Source organism: Eriocheir sinensis, chromosome 33 (assembly GCF_024679095.1).
Source record: "Eriocheir sinensis breed Jianghai 21 chromosome 33, ASM2467909v1, whole genome shotgun sequence".
In the NCBI taxonomy this organism is placed as follows: Eukaryota; Metazoa; Arthropoda; class Malacostraca; order Decapoda; family Varunidae; genus Eriocheir; species Eriocheir sinensis.
In genome coordinates, this window is record NC_066541.1 from 1,434,626 (window position 1) to 1,455,694 (window position 21,069).

At 39.8% G+C, this 21,069-nt stretch overlaps 1 protein-coding gene across 11 annotated transcripts in view; it reads right to left on the reverse strand.

Moving 5' to 3' along the window:
- Window positions 1–21,069, reverse strand: part of LOC127006504 (sodium/calcium exchanger 2-like) — a 188,795-nt gene that overhangs the window by 142,658 nt on the left and 25,068 nt on the right. For 9 of the 11 annotated variants that reach the window (XM_050876460.1, XM_050876458.1, XM_050876454.1 and 6 more), the window contains exon 2: window positions 14,433–14,461. The exons of 1 other annotated variant lie outside the window; for it this stretch is intronic. The gene's annotated coding sequence lies outside the window, so the exon portion shown is untranslated. Of the gene's footprint in view, window positions 1–13,369; window positions 13,528–14,432; window positions 14,462–21,069 lie in introns of those variants that run through there. One more of the 11 variants, XM_050876453.1, reaches the window with a different exon arrangement.

The window sequence follows — 21,069 nt, forward strand, 5'->3', positions numbered from 1 at the left end:
CTAATATTCCGAAGTTATTACCTGCAGAAAATTACTGGAAACATTTTGCAATGCAATTTCTATACAGATATTGCAGCATTTTCTGATGACAGTTTTAGCGACACTTTTCAATATACTTTTATTATGTAGTAATTTCAAGGAAGGAGAGGAAGTTTTTGTTTGCCAGTTTGACCCTTAAACAGAGTTTTGCATAAATATTACGTATTGAAACATTGCAGCTGCTACTACTACTACGCCTTCTGCTACTCATATTACTAATAATACTAATACTAACTCTATTGCTGCTGCTACCGCTGATTCTGTTGGAAATATGGGTTGAGCAAGAGCAAGAGGTGGAAAGGTTAGCAGGAAAGTGAATGAGGGCCAGATAAGCAGGGGTGACTGATATGAAAGAAAGGGCATGGAAGGCGGCCGAAGAGAGAGAGAGAGAGACCCATTCCTATGCCATTACTTTGATTTCCCTAGATGTTTTAATTTAAGAAGACGTACAGGGCGAGGCGCAACCAATTTCTATCGCATGCCTCGGCGTACTGAGGAGGGCGCCAATGTTTTCATCGTTGTCCGCCTGTCAGTGTCAGTTTATTTGCCTTTCTGTCCGTTACCAAAACATTTGCCAAAAACGGACGGACATGGTCACCAAATACACATGAGAACATCCTTTGATAATAATCTCAAGCTAATTAAATTTTGGGAGAACTCCAATCAAAATCATTGAATGATGATAAAGAAAAACTGAGTAACTGAGAAACTTTTGACACCCATTTGGACCCTCAGACCCTCAGATATTCAAGGCGGCGCAGGAAGTGTTGAGGTGGCACGGCCCAGCAGACCGCTAGTGGTTATACTTCTCACATGACTGGCCGGCCTCATACCAATAAAATCCGATAAAAAAAAATGGCCATCACTGCGGCCAATATGTTTAATTTGGACTGGCTGTCTGTTTTGTATATTATAACTTTTTTCGTCTTAATCTCAATTATTTATATATTTTCATCACACTTTTGAGCGGCCTGGATCGCACATACGGTAAATGCGTATATCAATATTTTTCGCTTATTTTCTAGCCCAGCGGTTCGAGTTAATTACGCCAAGTGTCTATTAACGGGGCGCGTAGTAATTACCCGCCAATACTGAGCCAGGTAATTACGGTGTGCTGTGTGGAGGGCTCTTTTTCACTCCCTTATTACTCCCACCACTACTGTAGCTGCCATTATGTATACGGCTATTATCACTACTACTACTACTACTACATTTCTACAAACACTACTTGTACTACTACTGCTACAACAATTTCTAGTCCTCCTCCAACAACAACGACGACGACGACGATGATGATATTTGTATTCATAACATTAATAGTTGTAAACAGCTGTAAATAATAATAATAAACAATATAAATAAGTAAAGAAACAAAAAATCACACACACACACACACACACACACACACACACACACACGCAGGAATATGTCAGGGGAAGCCCACCGAAATAACCTTACGTGTGCTTAGATTATATGGCGCCTCGCACGATGAAGGAGCGAGGTGGAGGAGAGAGGAGGAGAGAGAGAGAGTAACCAGTAACGGAAGAATGCAATAGCGATTATATAGGTCGAATATCAGGTAGAGAAGTTGAAGGGAGAGGAGAGGGGAGAGATAAGGGAGAGAGGAGAGGATGAGTGATAAGAGGAGAGGAGTGATAAGAGGAGATGGGGAGAGACTAAGGTAGAAGGGGAGAGAAAATTGCCGAGTGTAGTAGCATTGCAAGTATTCACTAATGAAATGGTTTATATGTATAGTAAATTGGTATACACTGAAATGGTCGAAACTGATAAATATTTAGACTCTCTCTCTCTCTCTCTCTCTCTCTCTCTCTCATATGACACTCCCCTCACTCCCCTCCCCTAACTCTCTCCTTCCCTACCAGCAGCGTTGCCACTATCCAATCACCGTCTCTTCCCAGCACATCCCATCACCCACACCCTTTCCCTTCGCTTCCTCACTTCACCCTCACTTCACGTATCACTTATCCCATCAACCTTTCCATTCCTTTCATCTCACACTCAAAACACATTCCCCTCACAAGTCATACAATCAAATCATCCCTTTCTGACCCGTCACCGTATCACTTATCCCCTCAACCTTTCCATTCCCCTCATCTCACACTCAAAACACATTCCCCTCACAAGTCACACAACCAAATCATCTCTTTCTGACCCGTCGCCTCTAATCCTTCACACTTCATTCCCTTAGCAGATCACACTGTATTCCGGTTTACCTTCCAATTCCCCTAAGCAATATCCCCTCATCTCACACTCAAAACACATTCCCCTCACAAGTCACACAATCAAATCATCTCTTTCTGACCCGTCGCCTCTAATCCTTCACACTTCATTCCCTTAGCAGATCACACTGTATTCCGGTTTACCATCCAATTCCCCTTAGCAATATATCCCCTCTCACGTATTTCCCCTTAGTAGCGGTGATCCCTCCTTTCCCTTCATCTTGTTACCTCTTATCACGTTCCTCTAACTTCTTTACCTGCTCATGTATAATTCTTTCCCCTCATGCAACCCACACTATTTCCCCTCCTGTTATCCTTCTTAACCTTCCCCTCACCTGCTTATGTTAATCCATGTGTCATTCTCTTCTCTTCATCGCACACATATCGCCAATTCTTTAACTTCTAACTTCTTTACCTATTAACGTATTATTCTTTCGACTCATAAACCCAATACCACTTTTCCCTGATTCCCCTCATCCTGTTACCCTTACCACATTCCCCTCACCTTCTTACCTTAATCCGCGTATCAGTCTTTACCCTCCTCTTACAAATATGACCACTTCTTTAACTATCTTTAACTTCTTTACCTATTCAGTATTATTCCTTCCCATCATGAAACCTACACTACTTTCCCCTTTTGTCTCCCTTCATCCTGTTGTCCCTACCACATTCCCCTCACCTTCTTTATATAGGTGTCATTCTTTACTCTCATCTTACAAATATGACCACTTCTTTAACTTCTAACTTCTTTACCTATTCTGTGTTATTCTTTCCCCTCATCAAACCTACACCACTTTTCCCTTTTGTCTCCCCTTATCCTGTTGTGTCATTCTTTACCCTCATCTTACAAATATGACCACTTCTTTAACTTCTAACTTCTTTACCTATTCAGTATTATTCTTTCCCCTCATGAAACCCACACCACTTTTCCCTGTTTACCCTCATCCTGTTACCTTTTACCACCTTCCCCTTACCTTCTTACAGTGTCATTCTTTACCCTCATCCCACACAGACCATTACCACATCCCCCTAATCATCCACCCTTCACACTCACCCTTCTCATCTCACTCTGTCACGCAATACTTCCATTCAGCTTTCCCTTCATTCCCTTTCACGAGACTAGATTATCTTTCCCTCCCCTCCCTCATTCCCCTCTCTCCTCGTATCCGCTCAGTCCACAAACTCATCTCTCACTCCCCTCATATCCCTTCTCTCCCCAATTATCTCAGGCTAGTTCCAAACTCCCCTCATTCCCTCCCCCCAGCCCCCATTTCCCCTCACTTTACCGGACACCCATTCCCTTTAGCTCACTCCTCTTCTTTCCAGTTCATTTCAGCCCACCAATTCCCCTTCTTCCCCTTACTTCTCCTTTTCCCTCACTTTTGTCTCTTTCCCCTCACCATGTCACTTTCCCACTTCACTCATTTCCTTTCCCTAAATCATCTTTACCCCTTCACATCACCTTTTTCCCTCCCTTCACCTTATTCTTTCTCCCCATTTCAGTTTTCTTCCCCAAACCACATTTCCCCACACTTGTTTCCAGACCACCTCACCACTTCACACTTGTCTCTTTTCCTTCCCTCACTAGACCACTTTTGCCCCTTACTCTGCCATCATTCCTTCCCAACACTGGACCACTTACTCCCCTTACCTTTTCTCTTCCTTCACCTCACTCTGCCTCCATCATCACCACCCTTCCTCTCTGCCTCTACCACCACCCTTTTCCTCCCCTTCCCCTCACCCACAAATAAATCTAATGGGCGGCGGGTGGCGGGGCTGATTACTTCGACGGCCGAGACACATGACCTTCCTTTTCCTGCTTATTTTCCCTCATTTTCACTCCTTCCATTTCTCCTTCCCCTTCCATTCTATTACTTTTCTCTGGTTCCTCGTTGTTGTTGTTTTTCTCCCGATTATATTTTTCACTATTTTTTTTTTTTTTTGCCTTAGCTGACCCATTATTTTTTTCTCTTCCAATTATTCCTTTGTTTAGTGCCTTGACCTTATTTTTATTGCCCTTTCTTCCTTTTTATTATTATCCTCCCTGAACCATCTTATTTATTTTATTTATTTTCTTCCCCCACCTTTGATTTTTCTCTTCGTCAATATTTTACTTACATTGCTCTTATTTTGTGTTTTCCTTTTATTTGTGGCGATACCCCCCCTTGACATTACGACTAACGGAATACAGAAATTACTGGAAGGACTCGACACAACCAAATCCACTGGCCCCGACAACATTCCCGCCTTCATCCTTAAATCCTTTGCCCCCATCCTTCAGGCCATATTCACCCAGTCCCTATCATCCACCTCATTACCCTCTGACTGGCTTTTGGCAAATATTAATCCTTTATTTAAGACAGGTGACAGGACTGACCCAGCCAATTATCGCCCCATCTCACTAACATCGATTCCATGTAAAATTTTCGAACACATAATACACACACATAATGAATCACCTTGACACAAACAACATCCTTACCGACTCACAACACGGCTTTCGACCTAAACGCTCATGTGAATCGCAACTCATTACTACATTTCACGACATTACGAGGCTACTTGACCGACGTGACATTAAACAAGTTGACACTATTGTTTTAGATTTTGCCAAAGCCTTCGACAAAGTTCCGCACAAAAGACTGACATTAAAATTGAAATACTACGGTATTTCAGGACCTGTTCTTCACTGGATCACTGCATTTCTTACTAACCGGACTCAACGTGTTCTTCTTGACGGATCTTCATCTGACACCGTCCCTGTTTCTTCAGGTGTCCCACAAGGCACCGTTCTAGGTCCCCTTCATTTCCTCCTGTACATTAACGATCTTCCACTGTCTACGCCTAACTCTTCCACTAGACTATTTTCCGACGATAGTTTACTGTTTAGAGAAGTGAAGAAAAGTGACGACTGCAGACTACTACAAAACGACTTGGACGCCCTCGAGCGGTGGGAACGCGCCTGGCAGATGCACTTCCGACCAGACAAATGCAAACTATTAAGATTCACCAGAGCTCACAACCCCATCCATCACACTTACACTCTCCATAATTCAGATTTAAAATCAGTTCACACACACAAGTACCTTGGTATCCATCTCTCAACTAATTTGAAATTCAGCATCCACATAGACCATATCAGTGCCACAGGCAACAGAACACTGGGGTTCCTGTGGAGGAATTTACATAACTGCACACCTGGCATTAAACAAATAGCTTATGACACACTTGTGAGACCAACACTGGAATACTGCTCCACGGTGTGGGATCCTTACACACACAGAAACACTGATAGGTTAGAACAAATCAACACCAAGGCGGCTAGGTTCATTACAAACAATTACACTCGAACGCCTGGAATCACAACACGGATCAAACAACAGATAAACATGGACCCTCTTCACATACGCAGACAAGCACACAGACTTTCACTTATGTACAAGATCACAAACACTCACACTGACATTGATCCACATACATACTTACAAAACGCAAACAGTCAACGTACTCGCAACACACACATCCATAAATACCGAACATATCACACTAACACTGACGCATACAAGTACGCATACTTTCCACGCACCATACGCGACTGGAACAGCCTCCCTCAACAGTTTTAGAATGCGGTACAATAGACTCATTCAGAAAACAAATACACACTCACTTGTCACCACAACACACCAACACTAACAATTACACTTGACTCACTTCCCTCCCCTGCACACCCGGCTCCCCCGTCCCCCCAACAGCCAACACAAATATGCGTGTTATGCACCTGTACGGCTGCCCTGCGCATTATTCATCCAGATCCAGATCCAGATCCAGATTTTTTTTTTTTTTTTTTTTTTTTGTCTCGCATCTGATTTCACTGTATTGTCTATATTTTACTTTTATTGCTCTTTATTTTGTATTTTCCTCTTACTTGTGGCGATCTTTCATTTTTTTTTCATTTCTTTCCTTTTATTCTTCCTCCCTGATTCTCCTCGTTAATGTCATTTTATTACTTCTATTGCTCTTTTGTTTTTTTTTGTTTTTTGTTTTTTGTTATCTTATCAAAGGCGTTCTTTCATATTTCTTCACTTATTTTTATTTATATCCTTTTGTTCCCCATCTGTGACTCCTTTCCACTTTCTTTGGCTTTTCTCTTCTAATCTTTATTTCTTAACCTTTCTGCATTTTTTCACTTATTTCCTTTTCCTCCTCTCCTCTGATTCCTCTCTTCACAATGACTCCACTATTTCAACCTAATCTTCTTCCTTCACTCTCCTCTTCACTTAACAAACGAACTTCATTTTCTCTCTCCGTCTCTCCATTCTTCAAGTGTTCTTTTCTTCCATTTAATATTTTCACGTTGCTCTCTTCCACTGCCGTCTTTTCTTTTACCTTTTTTTTTATTTTCTTTTGATGCCCTGTCATGCTAACTTTCATCTGTCATCTCCAGTTTATATGTATTTCGCGTTTTTCAGTCCTTCTCTTCTATTCTCCTTCTATTTTATTCTTCTTCTATTCTTCTTCTCTTCTATTTTTTTCAGTCCTTCTCTTCCGTCTATTTTATGTATTTCTCTCACTCCTCTTCAGTTCCTCTCATTTCATATATATTTTTCATTATTTTTTATTCGTGTCTTTTATTATACTGCCTTCATCTCTCTTTCCCCATGAACATCCTTCCCTTTCCTTTCCTCTTTTCCTTAACCCTTCTATTTTTATTATTTTCCATTCTCCTATCTTCATTTCTTCTTCCTCTCGTTTCTTAATTATTTTCCATTGTTTAAATTTCTTCATAGTGACAATGTATTTTTCTCCCTATAATCGGCATTCCTTCCTCCTCTTTCCTTCTTCTTTCCTCTTTTCTTTCATTCCATTCTTTCTTTACCTTCTATCTTCTGCTCCTTTTATTCCTTTTTCCCTCTCCTCTTCTATCACTTTTCATCTCTTTACCATCCCTCTTCTATCCCTTTAATTCCTTTCTTTACCTTTCCTCACCCATCACTTTCCATTACCTTCCCTATTTATCCCTCTGATCCCCTTCTTTCCCTTTCTTTTCTATCACTCTCCATCTTTTCTACTTTTAATCTTCTTTCTCTTCTCTCTCCTCTCCATTCCTTTCTTTCTTTACCTTCCCTCTTTTACCTTTTTAGTTAATTCCCTTTTTTCCCCTCTTTTTCTCTCCATTCCATCCCCTCTATCTTTCCTCTTCAACCCCTTTAACCTATTTCTTTCCCTTTTCTCTCCTATCGTCCTTTCTTTCCCTTCCCTTTAATCTCCCTTCCCTCCCTTTTTTCCACCCCGCGGTCTTCCCTGTAATCAGATCATAGGAGGGCAAGGTCCGGGCAGCCCTCGGCCACTATTGCCAACGCGATCGATCTCCGTCCACCCATCCACAGTGCAATTCTCAGGCCCACAGATTGCAGAGACATGAGCAGGAGTTTTCGAGACACAAGAGTGGAGTTTCTGGAGATAAGATATAGGCCGGAGTATTCTTTATTGGGGGGAAGAGAGAGTTATCTTTTATGGAGAGGAAGTGTTAGTTATTTTGGGGATACTTTAGTTTGAGGAGATAAGTTTTGTGGTTCTTTTAAAGCGAGAAGATTGGAGCGTTTGGAAATATAGTTTTTTTTTATTATTTTAGCAGGGGGCAACTTTATCGGGTTTAGATAAAAAAAAAAAAGGGGTATTTGAGGGAAACACAAGCATAAGGTACCTTGGGAGGGGAAGAAAAAAAAGAGAATATATAGGTAAGGAAAGTGAAGGGAGGAATCAGAACTGACGAATGAAAAAAGGGGAAAATTATGTTACTTGTGTGATAAGGAAAAAAAGTAGAAGGCAATAGGAGTAAAGTCAAGACGGTAAAGAGAGAAACTAGAGGTAAGGAATGAAACTAAGGAAGTGAAAAAAAATACCGAGTGAAAAAAAAAGATAACGAAGTGAAAAAGACAAAAAGTGAAAAAAACAAGGAGTGAGAAAAAGGAAGTGAAAAAAAAGAAAGTGAAAAATACAAGAAGTGTAAAAACAAGGAGTAAAAAAAAGAAAAAAAAGTGAAAAATACAAGAAGTGTAAAAACAAGGAGTAAAAAAAAAGAAAAAAAAAGAAAGTGAAAAATACAAGAAGTTTAAAAACAAGGAGTAAAAAAAAATAAGTAAAAAAAAGAAAGTGAAAAATACAAGAAGTTTAAAAACAAGGAGTAAAAAAAGTTAAAAAAACAAGAAGTTTAAAAACAAGGCTTTAAAAAAAAAGTGAAAAATACAAGAAGTTTAAAAACAAGGAGTAAAAAAAAGAAGTAAAAAAAAGAAAGTGAAAAATACAAGAAGTGTAAAAACAAGGAGTGAAAAAAAAAGTAAAAAAAAGAAAGTGAAAAATACAAGAAGTGTAAAAAACAAGGAGTGAAAAAAAGAAAAAAAAGTGAAAAATACAAGAAGTGTAAAAAACAAGGAGTGAAAAAAAGGAAGTGAAAAAAAAGAAAGTGAAAAATACAAGAAGTGTAAAAACAAGGAGTGAAAAAAATATAAAAAAAAGTGAAAAATACAAGAAGTGTAAAAACAAGGAGTGAAAAAAAGGAAGTGAAAAAAAAGAAAGTGAAAAAAACAAGTGTAAAAACAAGGAGTGAAAAAAAGAAAAAAAAGTGAAAAATACAAGAAGTGTAAAAACAAGGAGTGAAAAAAATATAAAAAAAGTGAAAAATACAAGAAGTGTAAAAACAAGGAGTGAAAAAAAAAGTGAAAAATACAAGAAGTGTAAAAACAAGGAGTGAAAAAAAAAGTGAAAAATACAAGAAGTGTAAAAACAAGGAGTGAAAAAAAAAAAAAGTGAAAAATACAAGAAGTGTAAAAAACAAGGAGTGAAAAAATAAAAAAAAGTGAAAAATACAAGAAGTGTAAAAACGAGGAGTGAAAAAAAGGAAGTGAAAAAAAAAGCCTAGTGAAAAGGAAAAAGAAAACAGTACTATGGGTAATGGAAGTGAAAATAAATACCGAGTGAAAAAGTGATGAAGGAAGGATAACAGAAGGGGATATAGGAAGGATAAAGAAGAGGATAATGAGTGAAAAAAACGATTACTGGGGATGAAGGAAGTGAAAAAAAAATACTGTGAAAAGAAAAAAACAGTACTGGGGATGAAGGGAGAAGACTGAAAGTTTTGGCGATTTATTTATCTATTTATTTATCTATTTATCTATCTGTATCTATTTATCTATCTATCTATCTATTTACCTATCTATTTATATATTTATCTATCTATTTATTTATTTATCTATTTATTTATTTATCTATTTATTTATTTATTTATTTATCTATTTATTTATCTATTTATTTATTTTTGTGAAAGATGGTAAATTTTGGGAGTTTAGTGAAGATGTTTGAGGAGATCCAAGCACTGTATTTTTGGCCGGCAATGATGGAGATTTCGAACATTTTGGGCAAGGTCAGTATTGGGGCCAACATTACCGAGGATGAAAGGGATAATGACTATAATTTTAAGGGGGGAGAGAAGAATGGTGGTTCAGCTGCGATAAAGGTCAGAATTTTTCCTTTCCCATTATTTTTATTGACAGAAGTCTATGAACGGTGTTTGGGGGGAAGAGGATGATGTTTAAGGGAGAGAAAGATGGGGATTTGGGGGAGAGAAAGAGGGTGTTTGGGGGGAAGATGATGATGTTTAAGGGAGAGAAAGATGGGGATTTTGGGGAGAGAAAGAGGGTGTTTGGGGGGAAGATGATGATGTTTAAGGGAAAGAAAGATGGGGATTTTGGGGAGACAATGACGGTGTTTGGGGGGAAGAGGGTGATGTTTAAGGGAGAGAAAGAGTTGGATTTGGGGGAGACAAAGACGGTGTTTGGGGGGAAGAGGATGATGTTTAAGGGAGAGAAAGAGGGGGATTTGGGGGAGAGAAAGACGGTGTTTGGGGGGAAGAGGGTGATGTTTAAGGGAGAGATGGGGATTTGGTGGGGACAAAGACGGTGTTTGGGGGGAAGAGGGTGATGTTTGTTTTACTGTGGACCTCTCTTTCTTTGTCTTTATTCTTCTTTTCCATCAGATGCCTTATTTCTCGTTTCTTTTATATTATCCCTCACCCCTGACTTCCCTCTTTACTTCCCTTGCCTACATCTTTCAGCTCATTCTTCCTTTCTTCCTTTATTTTACCGTGCTCTCTTTACTTAGCCAAGCCTCTATTTTCTTCCTTCATCTCTTCATATTTTCTCTCTAAACCCCTCTAATATGTTCCAACTTCTCTCTTACTTTACTCTCTTTACTCTCCTCTTTACTTAGCAAGCCTTCCTTTTCTCTCTTCATCCCTCCTTTCCTTTCCCCGAGTGTTCTCTTAACCTCATTCACATTTTTTTAACTCTGCCATTTCTCGTCCTTTTGTCTTTACGTTTCTCCCATTTGCTTCCCCCTCACGCCGCCATTTTTCTCACCATCGCCTGTTTCTCTGTATCTTGCTTTTCCCAGACTCTCTCCTCTGTCTCCAAATCGCTGGCCTTCACTCACGCATCTCTGGTTACTTTCCCCTCTTCTTGTGTCTCTCCTTTCCTTTCCATTCTTGTATTTTGTGAGCAGGGGAGAGTGACTATGTATCTTGTTTTCTCCAGTCTCCCCTCTTTCAGTCTTTCTCTAAACCACTGGCCTTCATTTATTCATCTTCAGTTTCTTTCTCCTTTTTCTTGTGTCTTCTTTCCCTTCTGTTCTTCTTGTATTCTATGAGGGGCAAGGGAAGGGATTGACTGTATATTATCTTGCTTCTCTCAGCTTCTCACCTCTTTTGGCCTTTTCTTAACCCCTGTACTTCACTCACAAATCATCGGCTACTTTCTCCTTTTCTAGCGTCTCCTTTCCCTTCCGTTCTTCTTGTATTGTGTGAGGAAGGGCAAGCAGAGGAAGCGACTATGTATTACCTTGCTTCTCTCAGCTTCTCTCCTCTTTACTGTATACTTCCCTCACTTATCTTAGTTACTTTCTCCTTCTTCCGTCTCTCCTTTCCTTTCCATTCCTCTTGTATTCTGTGCAGAGTGGCAAGAGCAGGGAGTGAACATGTGCTATCTTGCTCTTCTCAGCCTTTATCCTCTTTCAGTCTGTCCCTAAACCACTCATCTTGTTACTTTCTCCTTTATTTGCGACTCTCCCTTCTATTTTTTTTTCTGAGAGGAGCGGCAAGAGAGGGAGTGCCTGTGTATTATCTTGCTCTTCTCAGACTCTGTCCTCTTTCAGTCTGTCTCTAAACCACTCATCTTCTTATTTTCTCCTTTTTCTGCGCCTTTCCCTTTCATTTTTCTTGTATTCTGTGAGGAGCGGCAAGAGAGGGAGTGCCTGTGTAGTATCTTGCTCTTCTCGGCCTCTCACCTTTTTCGGTCTTTCCCCAAACCAGTGTATACTTCCCACACTCACCTTTAGTTCATCTCTCATCTTTCTGTTCTTCTTGTATTCCGAGGAGGGGCAGGAGGAGGGCGTGGCCATGAATAACAATGTCAGGAAGGATGATGTCATGTGCTTTTTCAGTGGGAGACACAATATGCTTGGGAGATACGTTTTCAGTTTCTCAGTATAACAGCCTTGCTTTGTCTCTTTTTCTCATTATGACTTCACGGTTTTAAGAAGAGACATTAAGACTTCTCAGACAAAACGTATATATTTTGGTGGTGGTGTTTTTTTCGGGGGTGTGGGAGAGGAGGAGGAGGTTGTGGTCTTGTTTCTGTTTAGCTTTGTCCATGCTCTCCCTCCTCTGATATAAAAACACGGTACGTAAATATGCTTTCATGTTTAGTAAAGACTGTGTTGATTTTTCAGACTTGATTTCAACGTTTTGGTTTATTTTGTTCTTTTCATTCTATTCCATCTCCCTCATTTCTTTTTTTCTTTTTTTCTTTTCTTTTTTCTTTCTATCTCTTCTCTTTCAGAATATATAGATTGTGTTATTTTTCATACTTTCAGATTTCAACGTTTCCGTTTCTTTCCTTTATCTGTTGTCGCTTTATGTCGGTGCACAGGAGAGGATCATTTGGAATTCCACGGAATATACGTGTTAATAGCTCTCCTTTCCTGTTATTGTCATGTATGATAAATTTCCCAAGTTGAGGCTTATGGTGAACGGATGAGTGAATGGATGACCGGATGCACACGTCCACACACACACACACACACACACACACACACACACACACACACACACACACACACACACACACACACACAGTGGAAACTCACATGTAATTAAAGGTAGTACAACTCTCTCTCTCTCTCTCTCTCTCTCTCTCTCTCTCTCTCTCTCTCTCTCTCTCTCTCTCTCTCTCTCTCTCTGCATGGCTCGACACAAAATATTGAATTTTCTAATCTCAGACGAGCAGACACGCAAATTTTTCCAGCAGCTTCGTGTAATATTTCCCTTTTTTCACATTTCATTTGTGTATACGTCCCGGTGCGAGAGAGAGAGAGAGAGAGAGAATTTTACTTCGCAGGTGTCTCGCGGTCAGTGTGACACGGTAGACTGGTTACTGATTAACCTGATTTTTTTTACGGTGAGATGAGGCGAACGAAAGGCTAAGCAAAACAAAAAGACGTGCTCCCACCAAGACTCCACTCATTAATTGGGGACTCACAACATGGCTTCCGAAACAAAAGATCCTGCCTATCAATCTATTAACCTTTTATAACGACCTCTTCACTGTTTATGACGTAACCAAATCACTGGACGTAGTCTATCTTGATTTCCAGAAAGCGTTTGATAAAGTCCCGCATCATAAATTACTTTACAAATTAAAGCAAATAGGTATTGACGGTCAAGTAAACCAATGGATCGCGAATTGTTGCCAATAATAATAACACTCATCATTCCACAAGCAGTGGTTTGCATCTCTCTGCTTACATCACAATAATTAAGCACTCTCCTCACAAATCCTAATAACACATCCTATAGTATAATCTACTGGAATTCACGGAAACACCAAATCATACCACACGCAGTGGTTTCCATCTCTGCTTAACATCGCAAACAAATAATCACTATCCTGTACCACTCACAATCCTACTACACATCTCCTACAATATAATCTCCGGGACAATACAGTCGGTTTCCCTTAGATTCTCGAATTTCTACTCACGATTAAGATCACAACAGCCATTCTCGGCTGAGTGAGTAGCAGATCTGCTTGAGACGAGAACCAACCTCGGTCTGGTCTTACTACTGATTTCTAGGTCACATTTTTTCTTTGCTTGAGGCGGACTTACATCCTTGACACCCTTTAATTTTCTACATAACCAGTGGCCAATACTTTCTGTCAACAACCATTGGCTCGTTCATTATGTTCTAATGTTTTACTTCTCCTGCTATTCGTGATTCACTCTTAATTAGACACTCCCACAGTGACTTTACTGTTCAGTTATTTGCTTTAACATGTCGTCACGACTGACGTCACAGGTTCAGAGTCTTTTTGAATGGTTGTCCACACTTTCTGACCACGCCTACTGGGTATCTGTTTTCTGTATCTGAGTCTGGGTATCTGTTTTCCTTTACCCTCGTTGTTATCGTTTGTCTTATGAGATGTTTACACTGTTGCATATCTGTCACCCTTCTTGTTAGTGTTTGTCCTGTCAGATGTTTACACTATTGTATATCTGTCATTCCTCTGTTTGGGCGTTTTCTGGGTCCCGACACAGCTCCTACAAAAGAAAATAGAACGAGAGGCCAGAGGAGAGGTCAGTTTCGGTGGAGAGGTGTCTTGATACTCTCCTCTCGAAAGAGTTCACGGCGTAGGAAGGAGGACATACAGTCGAAGGAAGGTTGTTCTAAAGTTTAACAGTGGATGTGATAAAAGAATGAAGATGCTGGTTAATTCTTGCATACGGGATTTGGACAGTATAGGGGTGAGCAAGAGGGGAAAGTCGTGTGCAGCGGGGCCGCGGGAGGGAAGAGGGAAGCTTGTTAGGGAAGTATTCTAGAGTTAGGTTCCTCTATAAAGGGGTAAGGTTACTGTTTTAATGGCCAATATGTTTGGCTGGATATGCTTATAGGCAATGCGAGTGTTTTGTTTTTTTCTCCGCCCAGGAAAGGTAAATTAAACTCAGCATGATTTAATTTTAGATCACTGCGTAATTCATGCCTGATGTTCGTATTTAAATTAAAAATAAAATTTTTACAGTTCAAAAACAAGCTTGCATATTCACCTGTATTTTGCTGAGGAATACTCGTCCAACTGTAACCAAAGAGATATAAGTGAATGTTTAATGAATGTTTAAATATTGTCTCCTTAAAAGATTAAATAGATTGTCTCAAAATTATACATTGTTTTGTCTCCAATGATGATAGACTGACTGTCTCATGAAAAGATTCCTTGTTATTTCTTAACTGAAAATTAAACCTCTCAAACCTCCCGAAAAAGTAAAATATTCTCTGAAAAACTATCCTGGAAATATAGATAAAAAACTATAAAAAAAATTAAGAAAAAAAAAAAGATCTGAATCATGAAAATATAAAAACAAAGGAAATACTCCACCAAGGATTAAGATTTGAAACGGATGATATTAAGTCCCCAGAAAATGACTTACCGCCCTCGTGTAGCCGCCAACTCGCCTGACCGCCACTTACCATCCTGTCCTGCCACTCCCCATCCTGCCGCTCTAAATAAACACCCATCTTTGAGCACTATCTTAATGCCTTCCATCATGCTTTTCCGTCCTGGCTTGGGTAACGTCCTTTCTTTCTTGCCGTTCACTATACTTTTTTTTTCGTTTGTCGTTTCCTTTCCTGCTTTTCTTTTTTTAATTTCTACTTTTTTATTGTTTTATTTCTCTTATCCTCTTATTTCCTATTTTTTTCTCTCGTTCTTCCTACTTTTTTTTCCTTTGACCGCCTCGAGTGTCAACTAATCCTCTCTCTCTCTCTCTCTCTCTCTCTCTCTCTCTCTCTCTCTCTCTCTCTCTCTCTCTCTCTCTCTCTCTCTCTCTCCATCATAATCTCTCCATCATAATCATCATCATATACCCGAGGACTTATTCATTCCTCCCTCTTCTTTCTCCTCCCCTCTCCCCCTCCTCTCTCCAAAGTTCACAGTCCCTCTCTCCTCCCTGTACAACACACAACTAATTCCCTTTTCGTTCCCCTTCGGCTACTTGCTTAGTCACTCTGATCGCCCTGAAGCAAGTAGTAAAGTTTCAGTACCATCCTACTCTTGTCTCTTCCTATTGTTTCTTCCTTCCTCTTGTTCCCCTTCATCTCGTCTTCCTTCCTCGTGTCTCTCCTTTCTTCTTTCCCCCTTCCTCTAATCCATCTTCCGCTCGTCTCCCCTTCCTCTTTTTCTCCCTTACTCATTTTCTCCCCTACTCTTTTTTTTCTCCTTTCCTATTTTCCCTTTCTCTCTTCCCCCTCCCTCTTTTCACCCTCCCTCTTTTCCCCCTCTACTTTCCCTTCCTCATTTCCCCCCTTCTCCTTTACACTTTCCTCTTTTACCCTTTCCTTTTTTCCCCCTCCCTCTTTTCCCCCTCCCTCTTTTCCCCCTCCCTCTTTTCACCCTTCCTCTTTTCACCCTTCCTCTTTTCACCCTTCCTCTCGTCCCCCTTCCTTTTGTCTCCCTTCCCAATATATCTTCCTTCTTATTGTCTCTTCCTTCCTCTCGTCTCCCTTTCTATTACTCCATGTTCCCCTTGCAGTCAGTATCGCTTTTTTATCATTATCATCACCTTGTATCTTTTATGTTTCTTTCTCGTGTCTCCTTGAATCCGCCTTCCAGCTACTCCACAATTCCCTTGCAGGCTACTTACTCCCTCCCTCCTCCGTGTAGCTGTTCCACATTCTCCTTGTAACCTGCTTTCCTGCGTGTTTTATATCAGCCATGAACTACTTTTCCACCGTTTCTATTTCTCGTCTCCTTGATTACCCTTTTCAGCTATTCCACATTCTCCTTGTAACCTGCTTTCCTGCGTGTTTTAAATCAGCCATGAACTACTTTTCCACCATTTCTATTTCTCGTCTCCTTGATTACCCTTTTCAGCTATTCCACATTCTCCTTGAAGCCTACGTTCTCATCTTGCTGTGTCACGCTGGAACTATTTTTTCTATATTTCTTTCTTCTACAATCCCCCAGACAGATACTTCACATTTTCCTTAAACCCTACTTAGCCTGTTTTTTTTTGTGTGTGTGTTTGTTTGTTTGTTTTGCTTTATCATAACGGAATTCCTCTTTTCACAGCTCAATCTCAATTTCCACTCAACCTTCACAGTTCCTTTTTCTGGCTGCCTTTACGTCTATTCCTGCTTAAGACCTGTATGCTATCCCCTTTATTTTCAAAACTAGTCCTCATCCAGTTTTTTTTTTTTTTTTCAAATATACACCCAATTTCTTGACAACCATTCGTTATCACATAGCCTTTCCATTTTGCTTTTCTTTTTAACTAGTCTTCAGTAATCATCCAGCCCTTCTAGTTTATTTCATATTTAACTCTAGCCAGCGTCATTAACTATATATTGTTCCTTTCCTGCTGTAATTATGGTAGATCATTTTTATTAACTTTTTTTCCTTTGTTCTCTTTTCAGTCCCTTTCATTCACATTTTCTTTGCTTCCTTTAGTTTACTGTCCTTTCACATTATCTTCATTTCCTTCGTATGTCTTTGCTTTGTCTTCAGGGAACGTAATTCGCTTACTGTGCTTCTGAGGCTTCCTAACTCCACTCCTCCGTATCCGCTGCACAGTCCTCACGCCACCTCCAAATCCAACTCCTGTCTCTTGTTCTATCCTCTTCATACAGTCCCCAATGCTACTCTCTTCCTTTCAGCTCTATGTCCTTTTTCCATTCTGACACGTTCTGTTTCTACTTCCATATATTCGCTACGCCCAGGCCCCGAATGATTTTTACACATGTCACCATTCTTTTTCACACAGTCCTGAATATTATCCTGTCCCTCTCAGTTTGCCTTTTTTAATTGTTTTTTTCTGTTAATTTCCTCGTATCCACTACACCCAATCCTCAGGTCATTTCTAGTTCCCTATCTCGGTAAGTTCATCTATACGCTTCCACACAGTTCTCAGAGTTTCCTTCCCCTAAACCTTGTCTTCATTCTTTTCATTCTGGCACCTCCTGTTTCTACTTCTCTGTATCCGCTACACTTTCATCCGTGGTCATATCTCTTTCTCCATGTCTGCCTCGCTCCCTTCTCCACACAGCCCCAGTGCTATGCCATCCTATGCTCTCCTATTCAGCTTTGTTTCCTTGAGGTTCCTTTCACCCAGTCATCTTCCACACACATTGTCTCTCTGCTCCTCCCCTGCCTTCCGCGCCCCTTCCTTCAGTCTCCGGTTACAATTCCTTTTCTCGTCTCGTATTTCCCTTCCAGGCTCCATCACCAAGCTCTCAGTTCCTTCCCACTCTCATATCCACATTCACTTCCCGCAAACGCCTTCCCAGTCCCTTTCCACCTCAATCAAGCCTCTTCAAGTCCCTTTTTAACCCGTCTCCAGTCCGTTTCTAGCCTTCCCAATCCCTTCCTAGTCTCCTTCAGTCAGACAACAGTCACCAGCTCCCTCTGGCTCCTCTTCCCCAGTTTCACGCACGATCCAGTAAGTCATAACATCCAGCTGCCTGTTCCACTCCCGTTCCCCCATGGAATTTCTTTCGTGTTTCATTCACTTCGTTTTTATTGTTAGATCGTATTTACTTCCTTTGTACAAGCAAGGAATGAACACCGAGGCGGAGGGTGAACTGAACCAGACTCAGGCGCAGGAGGCGGCGCCATGGTGACGGTCGCTGGGGACATAACATGCAGCTAGGTCTGAGGAAACTCAAATACAAACAAGTCAAATGTGATTAAAAACATCCACAGCGACCGTCACCACGGCGCCGTCTCCTGCGGCTGAGTCTGGTTCAGTTCACCCTCCGCCTCGGTGCTCATTCCTTGCTTGTACAAAGAAAGTAAATACGATCTAACAATAAAAACGAAGTGAATGAAACACGAAAGAAATTCCAAGGGGGAACGGAGTGGAACAGGCAGCTAGGTCTGAGGAAACTCAAATACAAACAAGTCAAATGTGGTTAAAAAAAACATAGATATATAAATGTACAGTCGCGATATGAAGTGATGTCACCCAAGTATCGTTATATATTTTCAAGAGTACCATTATTTTCCTGCATCTTCATCATAACTTAACTAAATATATTTTAGAAGCTAGAAAAAAAATAGAAAAGAAATATTCAATGATGTCTTACGAAGACTTGTCGAAATATTTTGACACAAAGTGTTTTCGTTCACCAAGGAAAGAGTTAAATGAAGTCCAATTAACGACATATTACTCAAACAGAAAGTAAAATTATCTTTTCATGATCATTGTTGACAACACTAAATCTAACATATGCACAATATATAGGACATGTATAATTAGTCGATATACTAAACTAGGATGACGTAATTTATTTAATTTATACTCTCGTATGATGATGACTCATCACCCGCGCACCATTCCTATTATTCAGCCCTGACTCATTCTTTGCCTTTCGTGGTCAACATAACGATAACAAAAGCTGTCCGTGGACTTCTAATGCATGATAGTGATAAAGGGAAGATGCCCACAGCCTATAACTACCGAGGGATAGTGGGAGATGGAAAAATAAGAATAAATAGCCTCAGAATAGTCGTGTTTTGTAACTCCAAGCCGATCGCAAACATCATTGCCTTTCTTGGTCAATATAACGATGACAAAAGCTTCATGAAGACTTCTAATGCTTGGAGGTGATCAGTGGAACATGTCCACAGCTTATAAGTGCCATAGAATAATCGAGGAAGGTGGGGAAATAAGAAAATATGGCTTTGAAATGGAGGTGGTGGTCGGGCGGGTAGGCTAATCGCAGCGCTGCCAAACATTAGGCTATGGTCGAGTGTTCGTAGAGGCGTCCGGAATTTTGATAGTTCAGATATGGCAACCCTACCTATGAAGGCATTCTTCATTCATCATCGTCACTGACCAGTTTTACTATATATTTCAGTGCCCATGCTTATGATAAGAAGCCACAATAGTGAATAAATGGTGTTTAATGTGAAACCTTATTATTTGATCGTTTCTTAATCAATAAAACGCAAAGTAATGCCAGCAACTGTCCATTCGCTTCGTGTCATACTGTGCGTGTGTATTAATAACTGCAGAAGACAATTCATGGAATGACCCAGAATATATATATATATATATATATATATATATATATATATATATATATATATATATATATATATATATATATATATATATATATATATATATATATATATATATATATATATATATATATATATATATCGCCTAAATCTGAACAACGTATAACAACTGTTTTGCAAAGATAAGCACACGACGTGAGCTAAATCATTTCAAGGTTGTCTTCAGTACTTCAGCACTGAAGACAACACATGACATTCGCAGTTGCATTTTTTAAAGCAAATGAATGTATAATTGTAATTCAAGTACTGCTATGTTATTTTACCGTGTTTTACATCACAACGTATTATAGATTATCATTAAAAGGGAACATTATAACATAAACAATAAATACACATCGCTTCCGTTACCTTCAAATGCTCCCGTACGAAACATTTTGAGAGCGGCGACATCACTTCATATCGCGACTGTACATAAACATTTATAAATAAATGCATATAGTTAAGGCCTCATAAATACCAATACAACAAAGACAAACATAGTTCACGTTTGTATGATTGATGAATACAAACCTTTTCTTTAATAATTTTCCATTTTTCTGTGATGGATCTAATACACACCATCAGAGATGAAGTCTATGGAAGGTGAAAGAACAGACGTGACGTGCAACTTTAATACACCAGTGAGGAGCACAGGGAGAGATGGTCCGTGCCTTCATACTATTCTAATGTAGGAGACGGACAGGCGGTAAAGGAAAGGAAGAAGGGAAGGTGGAAGAAAAGGAGATCGGAGCGGAAAGAAGTGCAAAGATGAAATGGGTAAAGACTGAGAAGGGATGCAGTAGTGTTATATATACTGCAAGATGTATGAAGAGAAGGGACAAAAGTTGCATGCAGGAAAGGAATGGGAAAAATAAAAGAGTGGAGTTATGTACAAAGGGAAGGGAAATCATATGAATGGGAGTGGAAGGAAAGAATGGGTGGAGATGGGAAAGGGTGTGATTTAGGAGAGTTGAAACTAAATAGTAACAAAAAGAAGGGGATCTGTTTACAAAGATAGGGAAGTTGTGTGGGGGTAGAGAGGGGAAATAAGAGAAGGGGAAAAGGTGCAAATACTTAATGAACGTAGCAATATGAAACTGTGTATGTAGGACGAATAAAAAAAATGTATACGTAGGAGATTTGTGATATCGGTGAAAATTCATGAATGATGTAGTGTGTGTGTGTGTGTGTGTGTGTGTGTGTGTGTGTGTGTGTGTGTGTGTGTGAAATTTGTGTGAATTTCATTGTCATCTATTTTTCCACTTTTATAATTACGTTTTTGCAAAATTCATTACCGTTTAAAAAATATATATAACCATGTCACGTTTTGCTTCAATCAATATTTTTTATTTAAATTATCTTTGACTGACAACCAAAATCCAGGCACACAAAAACAAAAAACAAAAACCCGGCCATGGTGAAAATACTGCACAACAAAAATAAGTTTAGACAGCAACTCACACTTTTCCATTTTGGCTTCACCTCAATTTGACTTTACGAATAATTTTGCATTTTACGGGAACCAAATTTTGGCCGCCATCAAATATCCAACCCAGTGAAAGCTCCCCTGTAGCCGCTCACCTCTGCACAACCCCAGAACGAACAGAGAGAACACCGGGCCTTAA